General features: G+C 44.5%; 1 protein-coding gene across 1 annotated transcript in view; it reads right to left on the bottom strand.

Moving 5' to 3' along the window:
• Positions 1-501: 501 nt before the first annotated feature.
• Positions 502-8,404, bottom strand: part of SLC6A2 (solute carrier family 6 member 2) — an 80,094-nt gene continuing 72,191 nt past the window's right edge. Inside the window, exons 18-19 of the mRNA XM_089903083.1 lie at positions 7,929-8,060; positions 502-6,667 (exon numbers count right to left, since the gene is read on the bottom strand). The gene's annotated coding sequence lies outside the window, so the exon portion shown is untranslated. The remainder of the gene's footprint in view (positions 6,668-7,928; positions 8,061-8,404) is intronic.

The following is an 8,404-nucleotide window of genomic DNA, read 5'->3' as shown; positions in this document are numbered from 1 at the left end:
AGTCTGAGACTCCTTATAAAAGTTTCAGCAAGCAAAAAGCCTATATGATCAATTACAGTTATATAAATCATCAGGCCAAGTTTATTGATACCAGACTAAAATTTGGTTCTCTTTCTCTGTTTAGAGAACAAAGTTTTCTTGGAATGCTGCTTTAATAACAGACTATGTAAATTTCTTTGCCTTTACGTGATTTACATTTGCTTTTAAAATCTTTTGTTACTTTGGTAAAGTAAATAAGTATTATTTCACAGTGATCTATAAAGATTATGATGGCACACGCAGATAAAGTTCACTCTGCTTCTACAAAAATTGACCCCTCATTGTCAGACTTTTGCCATCCTGATGTCCTGAAAAACATGACAACAGTCTACTCCTAAATCAGGGAATTAAAAATGTGTACACAATAGCTGTCAATCAAACAGGGCTATGGAAAATCCAAGATGGCTGCTTGGCTTTTTCCGGCTCCCTAACAAACCTCATTTTTTATTTGATGGTATAAAGCCTTCCCTGGCTGCAAGGTCAATGCCCTCACAGTGAAGGAAAAAAATTATGTTTTACTGAATATTAAATTCTAGTTTTGTTAATTGAGGTCTGTGTTTACCAAGACTCACTTCCCAGATAGTTCCTTGCTGTTATGTTATATTGCTAAGAAGTTTAATTGAATTATTAAAGGCCACTCTAAGTTTGTTTCTCAAGCTGATCTCAGTAATCTATCTTTGGATGAAGATCAGATGCCCCACGACCGACAACCAGAGGATTATACATACTGGAAAAGACATAATTTAAAGGACTATCTCCAAACTGGATGGAAGGACCCTTATCTGGTACTCTTAACTAGCTCGTACACAGTAAAACTAAAGGGAATTAATGCTTGGATTAATTTCCACTCACAAAGGGCCCCTGCACTGGACTGGCCTATAGAGAGGGCAGCTGACCTCAAAATCACCTTAAAACAATGCTCAAACAGCGGAGAAACTACACTCACACCAGGATGAGAAAAAGACAACATCAGAAGTAGACAGCTTACTCAAGATCCTGGACCTGACTCATACGCCCATTTATAATGTTCTCTTGACTTCTTGGACCTTTGCATATGAATCAAATGTTTTTCTATCATAGGCACGATCCTATGCTAGTTTTAAAAATCAATCCAGTTGTTGGGTTTGTGGCCAATTACCTATGTCTAGTACTTCTGGGTTACCTGAGTGGATTTCTCCACTCCAAGGCTCTAATTGGTTGACTCTTAAGAAATTAATCTTAAAAGGAAAATTATAGTCATGTTCAGGGCACTATTGGTATTACTAGATAAGATCCCCTCACCTGACCCATTAATAATACCTGCTCTGACCCTGACCATAAATATGAATTTTCCTCTATTACTCAAAGTTCAATCGGAGCAACAAGCAAAATTTCAGCCAAGGAATAAAACCTCCCACCATCATGGGATGGATTTATGTAGTTAACACCAGGCTATGGTAATTTAAGGTTAAAGGCTTCTCTATGTTGGGAACAATTAAATCATACTAAGGATAATCATTCTAGTAACACTAGCAAGCTGGGCTGAGTACCTTATGGACAATATGCCAATATATAATTTCCCTGAAGAACAGGGATTAGTATAGAACAGACTAAGTCAAGACAACCTGGGATATACTGGGCTGCACCTAATGGAAGTTCTTGGCTGAATTCTTACCTAGGACTTTATTAATACTGCCAGCTATGCTATTTGTATTTTGCCTATTTCAAAAAAATGATTGTTTCTTACGTTACCAAATGTGTGACTGAGCCTCTGATAAAGTGAGGATATATAGTTCCATGGGAGATCAAATGATTACCATAACCTAACTCTAGATATGAGAAGAAGCAACAAGAGGGAATCTCCTGGACCATCAGAGACTAGGAAGACAGGTGGTCCAGAGACTTCTGGATACGAGTAAAGGCCTAGTCCAGTAATAGCACATGGAGTGGCCTACTAGCAAAATCTTTGCCAGACCTGGGAAAGAGCGTTCCTAGCACCGTGGGACAAAATGGTCAGGAAATTCCCCAAACCATGGTTGAAATTATGACCATAAAGGGGCCCTGCCGACTGAAAACTGACACTTGCCATCTCCTTCTACAAGGGTTAAATCATGAGCTTCTGTAGCTGGTGACCTTCAACACCCTCTACAAGGAGTTCAGGGTGGAGATCTTAAATGAGGCACTCTGTGCTCTGGGAAAAACAGACAAGGACAGGCTTTCAGATAGTTAAATACTTTCAGGAGAAGATTTTATGAGCCCCAAGTCTTGCATCTTCTCATACCTAGAGAAACACTGACATCATTAACAGGGACACTAAGGTGTTATTTTAGGCAAGTCCTTTTATTGCTAAGAACTTGAGTTTTCTGAGCTGTGTTAGATTTGGGATGTTACCAGCCATTCTCAAAAGAACGTCTGCTGGCAGCTGGTAACTGCAACCTTACTTCTTAAAGGTCTCCTCTGGTAACTACTACACTTTTAGATGAAAAACCTTCTTTAGATCATACGTTAACAAAAAGAGAAAACACATATGTAGTGACCAGTAGCTCCTGTTACTTATATGTTAATACCACATCAAAGGTTAAAACCTATTTTGATGAAACTAGATAACCGGCTACCTAGCTACAAGTCTCCCCAAAGCGCCAGGCCTAGACTGGGTTTCAGATTTATTCTCCTAAAAAGAAATGAGATCTATTTTGTCTATTAACGTTTAGGTTGTCACTCCCCCAAATACTTCTAATAGGGTCTGTTACACCTACATCAATCACACTGGGCTAATAGAAGAGGACATGAAATCATATATATGACTATACCAAATGGCTCCATTCCTTTAGACAGGGTAACCCAAATGCTGATTCTATCTAGACCAGGATCAAAATTACCACCGAGCGTAACATGGCTCTTAGTCCTGCTTGGGACCCCGGCTACAATAATTCTTTTACTAATCTTTGGCCTCTGTTTTTTTTTTAAACTACCTGTTAAGTTCTGTCTCTTCCAGATTACAATAGGTTCACATCAAGATAATGATGATGCAAAGATTCCAGCCATTTCTCAGAACAGATCCTGCCAAAACAACAACAGAAGTCACCCCGGGGCCCTTAATAAGACAGGGTGAGAGCTCCGTGACCCCGACTGGGTAGGGTCTACGAGCCCCTTGCCAGCCTAAAGAAGCTACAGAAGACATACCATCGTCCCTTATCCTCCCAATGAAGATTTCTTGGGGTTCACGCCTCTCAGGGGGGATATAAAATAGGAGATAGATGGGCCCCTGGGCCAGATAGCTGGTGTTTGTCAAGTGGAGCAAAATTGAAGTTTTGTCCTCAGCCAGACAAGAATGATGCCTGTTTCCCTCCCTCCGTTGATATGGAGGGAATGAACTAGCAGTGGGGAATTTGTTGCAGCAAAAATAGAAGTGAAGTTTTCTCCCTCCTGAGAACAAGGGAACAGTGAACAGGCTAGAGAAGAAACATGACCTGGCCTGAAAGGTTAATCACTCCTAGTTTTTTTTTGTTTTTTTTTTAACTGTTACTAATCTGTAGTTTCTGTAACTAGATTTGTACTTCACAAAGCTAACCTATTACTCTTTAACACTCTGTGAATTACACTCCCTTGTAGTAAATCACCCCTTGTAGGATTTGCATTTCAGAAACAAGGTCGCAGGCGGATAAGGCAGAGACAAACGGACCCAATTACCCGACTGCCTGACGCCAGCTGTGACTGTTTTGAAATAATGCGGGAAGTGCGGGAAGAAGAAGAATGCAAGACCTTCACTACTTTGACCCTTATCATATACCCCCGGACTGCAGCCCCACATATAAAATCTTCTCCGATTCCCGAAGGAGGGTGCGGGGCACAGTCCTTGAGGCGCTAGCCTGCTGTGTCTTCCCTTGTGCCTGGAAGAAAAAAATCAAGCCATCTCTCTCTTCCTCCAAAATCTCTGGCTCCGAATTTCTGTTCGGCATCGGTGCACAGAGAAGCTGAGATTTTGGCAACAGTTCTACTTATTAACTGAAGGCTGAAGTCTCAGGCAAAGAGGGCTGCGTTTATATTTCAAGGACATGTAAGCGTTAACCTCAAGCTTTCTCCTAGGCATATTTTTGTTCTCACAGGGTCAGAATTCTGAAAAAAAGTATTTTATCAAACCAGCTTTCTCTAACTGCATATGCAAAAAGAAACAGTTTTGGATAAAAAAACTTCATCTTGGCCATTTTTCTCCAGAGTCTAAAGAACACTGTGGCCATGCAGTGTTAAAAAAAAAAAAAAACAAAAAACTTTGGGCTTCCCTGCTGGCGCAGTGGTTGAGAATCTGCCTGCTAGTGCAGGGGACACGGGTTCGAGCCCAGGTCTGGGAGGATCCCACATGCCGCGGAGCAACTGGGCCCGTGAGCCACAACTACTGAGTTTGCGCGTCTGGAGCCTGTGCTCCGCAACAGGAGAGGCTGCGATAGTGAGAGGCCCGCGCACCGCGATAAAGAGTGGCCCCTGCTTGCCACAACTAGAGAAGGCCCTCGCACAGAAACGAAGACTCAACACAGCAAAAATAAATAAATAAATTAATAAACTCCTACCCCCAACATCTTCTAAACAAACAAACAAAAAAACAACTTCTTTCTCTTTCTAGGAGCATACTAAAAATCACCCAGTTTTCTAAAATACACCCTAGGGAACAAGTACAAGATGGAATAGAGCTCTCATTACCCATTTTCCTTTTAGACATAGGCTTATAGCTGTAAGTTGGTCATTTGGCCATAATCCTTCCCAAGGGACTTTCAGGCGGAATTGAAACGGCACCTCCCATGTTTAAAAGCAGACAAACGACAAAGGAACAACAAAGGAACCAAACCCAACAAGGCCAGCTAAACAAACAGGAACCTTTCAAAACTCAAAAGAGAACAAAAGGGAACAACTTCCCCGGGTTCTCTGGTCTCACTCAACCGTGACCTCCATACCATTGGTGCCACAAACAACCCGTAAAGGGCTGGAAGTTTCACAACCTTCCTTAAAAGTACGGAATCAAGGATCTCGGTGTGCACACCAGGGGACTTACCCAAATGGCCAAGGTGTCTCGACTCTTCCAAAATCTGTTTCCTTTTCCTCCAAGAAGGTTCAAGTTGCAGGGGACCACGTCCTATCTGGGGAGAGAGACCGGAGTTCCCCAGAGCTAAATGGGGCTCCGGCCGCTGCTTGGACAGTCCCTCACTCTCTTCCCGGAAGGCAGCCCTCTTGCCGGCGTGGGCTCCAAGTGCAACCTGGGGCGGGGGCGGGGGCGGGGGCGGGCCCTCGGGCGGGGGCGGGCCCTCCCCGCTCTGACAGTGTTCCAGCGGGCTTGGGTAGGGGATGAACACCACCCCGCTGGGGAGCCGAGGTGCCTCTGGCTGGCTCAGCCAATTTGTAACCGAAAATTTGGTCCCTGTCCCCGATGCCAAATGAGAATAACGAGGGCAAGGTTTTGAGGATAAAGGAAGGAAAAATTTCTTAATGTGCCAGCAAATGAGGAGGGTAACAGACTAAGATCTTGAAAACTACCGTCCTACTCTCTGAAAGAGGGCAGGTCTATTTAAGGAGAATTTTGAGGGTGGGGATCGCAAGACTATGTGACTGAGACCTCGCTGGGCTGGAGCCACTTCTTTTGATACTTCCGTGATTCATGGACATTGTGGTGGTCTGCCTCCGGTCAAGGCAGACCAGACTGACTGTTTTTCTGCTGACTGCTTGATCCTACACACCTGTGATTCAGGATAAAAAGAAATAGCCAAACAGGCTAGAGCCTATCAGCATAGTTAGCAGAGAGAAGCAGCATGTGTACATTATTTGAATTAAAACATGAGTTAAAAGAGAAGGTCAGTTGTTAAAATTTTAACTCTATAATTGGCTACAAGCAGACATAGCTGCCAGCTCAGCCAGTTAGAGGTGCCTCTGTAAATGCCAACCCAGGTCAGTCTGTCCTCACCTGCAAGACCTGCGTCCCGAATCCCCATAACTTGAGCCCAAAGGAGTCATTGATCTCACCCCATAGGACAGAGAAGCCCTTTATTTATGGCCACTCAGACCATGGTGCTTTTCACAAGGGCCCCTGCCATTGTCAGCAGACGATGAATTCAGGTGAGGAAGCCACGAAAGGGAGGTAATGACCAGTGTCTTCCCAATGTCCTTCTCATCCTCTTCCTAAGATCCTCTTCCTGATTCTGTCCAGAGAAGCAATGTACCCAGTTACACAGTCTTCTCCCACCCCAGACTCTCTTACAGCTAAAGTTGCCAGGTTGCCTGAATCTGGCCAATGAGATGTAGATGGACATCCAGGTGGGTTTCTAGGAAACCTACTCTTCTTCAGAGTCAAGAGGCACAGATTCAGCAGGCCTCTGCCCTTTGCTCTTTCTCTTTATTTCCCTTCTTCCTGCCTGAAAGGTGGGCAAGATGTCAGCAGGTGGATTAGCCATTTTTCTCCATGACCGTGAGAACCGCATGCTGTAGATGGTAGAACAGGAAGCTAGAAGGAGTCCAAATCCTTGATGACTTTCTTAAGCATCACCAGAGGCATCCTGGGCTTCTGGGCATGTCCAGGAGGAGATCCTCACTAAAGTCCTTCTCCAGAACCAGGGACACTTCTCCTTTGTCTTCCTGCTGAAGAACACTCTTCTCTCTGACTCATTGCCTATTTGTTACAAGAAAATGAGAAAAACTCATTGTTAAGAGACCATGGTTAGATTTGTTACATGCAGCCGCTTATCTTCCTAACGCATATGAGTATAATATTTTTGCTTTTCGATAGTCAGTCCAGATGGACATAAGAACCAGAAAGCATGGGATTGGGGTGTGTATGGAGAAAGCCAGCAAAGATATTTTCCTTGAGATACAGGAGAGGTCTGTTCAAGATGAAATCTCTTACTTTGTGATCTAGGGCAAGTCATTTGCTTCCTAGCATCATGTAGGCAAATTATATTTATATATAAATGTATATAGATTTAACTGCATGCATATATAACATATGTACATAAAGTATGTATATGTGTACAAATTATAAATGTGTATACATATAAATAAATTTATTTTCATATCTAGTACTTATTTGTAATTGAAGAGGGTGTTGGAACTAGTTGAGGACCCATGCCCCTACCAGCTGGACCATGGTATGCCTGGATGGCTGGGGACCAAGGAATATGCACATCAGAGTGGTTAGAAGCACAGACTGCAGCCGGACTTCCTGGCTTCAAATCACAGTCCCACCAGCTAGTGAGTTGTCTCTTCTCTTTGTGTCTCCATTTTCCCCACTTACAAATGGGGATAATAATACTACCTCATCGACTCATTAAGAGGATTCAAAGAGTTGCAATTTGTAAAGCACCGGGAATAGTAACTGCGGCAGGATAAGCTGATGTGCTTGTTAATTGAATGTCAGCCCAGTGCATTGGCCTTGTCCAAGGTGCTGATGCTCCTAAGGTCTCAGTCCTCCTGGGAACCATGGCCTGTGAGACCTGGATGGCCCCATTTTCTATTTTAACAAAGCCAGCCAGGTACTGCTTGTGCCGTGCTCCCTTCCAATCCCAAAACTCCGGTGGGGAACTCTATACATTTAATTGCTTACCTAAAAATTCTAGTCTTGGCTCTGACACTCCCTGATCTGATTCTGCAGCTCACTTGAAATGCCAGAGTGGCAATGTCCTTCCTTATCTGTGAAGTGAGTTTGCCTCATTTATCGGCCCTGCCCTCTCACTCCTCTCCATTGATAGGTTATTGTTACTATCCAGTGACTGGAGATGGGAGTCAGGGGTCAATGGCAACTACCAGGGAAGTCTGGGGCGCCGTGGTGCAAGAACAGAAATGGAGCAAGAACCTGGGAATGGACTCAGGGTGGGCAGTAGGCAGGTACCCTGTTGTTGGCCTGACCACGGCCTTCAGGTCTGCCCCAGGCTCACCATTGCCAGAAGCTGGGTTTTTGCTTCAGGCCTCTCCTCTTCTGACTCCACATCTTCCTGTCCTAGGCTGAGACTCTGCACTGGAGCCTGAAGCTGCAGTAGGTGGGGTGGCTGCTCCCTCTATATTCTTTGCTGTAGAAACAATCAACCGTGGCTCAAGGGTATGTTCCGGCCATGACCCCTGCTGGGCGTCCTCTGGGGACAGAGATGGTTTCCCTTGATTTCCTATGGCCCAACCCCTTACCTTCATGCCCTGCTAGGGGCCCAGCTCAGCCCCTCCCAGGCCTGATGACAAGCCAGTAGCTAATAAGAAAGACATCAGAAGCCAATCACTTGCCAGCTCTTTCAGGAGCCTCTGGTTACCACACTTCTGTCTCCAGCTCTTCTGGGTCATAGCTGAGGTCAGGGCCTCCCTGAAACATGGCCCAGCTGAGGGAGCATCTCCCTTGCCAGCAGCCTAATGGGGACTGACAGCG

Source organism: Delphinapterus leucas, chromosome 20, assembly GCF_059928025.1.
Source record: "Delphinapterus leucas isolate spDelLeu-1000000601 "Yukka" chromosome 20, BTC_Dleu_Yukka2, whole genome shotgun sequence".
Taxonomy (NCBI): Eukaryota; Metazoa; Chordata; class Mammalia; order Artiodactyla; family Monodontidae; genus Delphinapterus; species Delphinapterus leucas.
Note: the sequence above shows the minus strand (reverse complement) of the source record. Positions and strands in the feature narration are given on the sequence as shown.